Raw genomic sequence first — 637 nt, 5'->3', positions numbered from 1 at the left:
GTGAACTACACACACCATCTGTGAACCACACACACCATCTGTGAACCACACACACCATCTGTGAACCACATGTGAACCACACACACCACCTGTGAACCACACACACCATATCTGAACCACACACACCATCTGTGAACCACACACACCACCTGAGAACCACACACACCATCTGTGAACCACACACACCACCTGTGAACCACACACACCATGAACACAGTCGACTGTTTGTTTTGTTCGTTTTGTTTGTTTATTATTGTTTGTTGTTGTTCTTTGTTCGTTTGTTCGTTTGAGTAAAGAGAAGAACATCGACACAATTCTGGTCATTTAGTGCTGGGGAAAAACTAAGACAGACAGACAGACAGAAACAACAGCTGAGGGAAAGTAAAGGAGAAGGACCTACCAGTGACACCCTCCAACCCCCCACACAGACAGTCACAACAGAGGGAAAGTAAAAAAGTAGGACATACATCTTGATCAATGTAAAGTTCGTAAAATGTGTGGCATCTTGGTGAAATGAGATGCTCGTCAAAATAATGAGTTCCAAGAAACTATCGTTTCCCGCCCGATTTTTATCAACTTTTTTTGGACTCAACATCTTTAAGTCCAATTCTTTGTGGATTTTACTAAAAATGTAAAA

Source organism: Aplysia californica, unplaced genomic scaffold (assembly GCF_000002075.1).
Source record: "Aplysia californica isolate F4 #8 unplaced genomic scaffold, AplCal3.0 scaffold00178, whole genome shotgun sequence".
NCBI lineage: Eukaryota > Metazoa > Mollusca > Gastropoda > Aplysiida > Aplysiidae > Aplysia > Aplysia californica.
Note: the sequence above shows the minus strand (reverse complement) of the source record.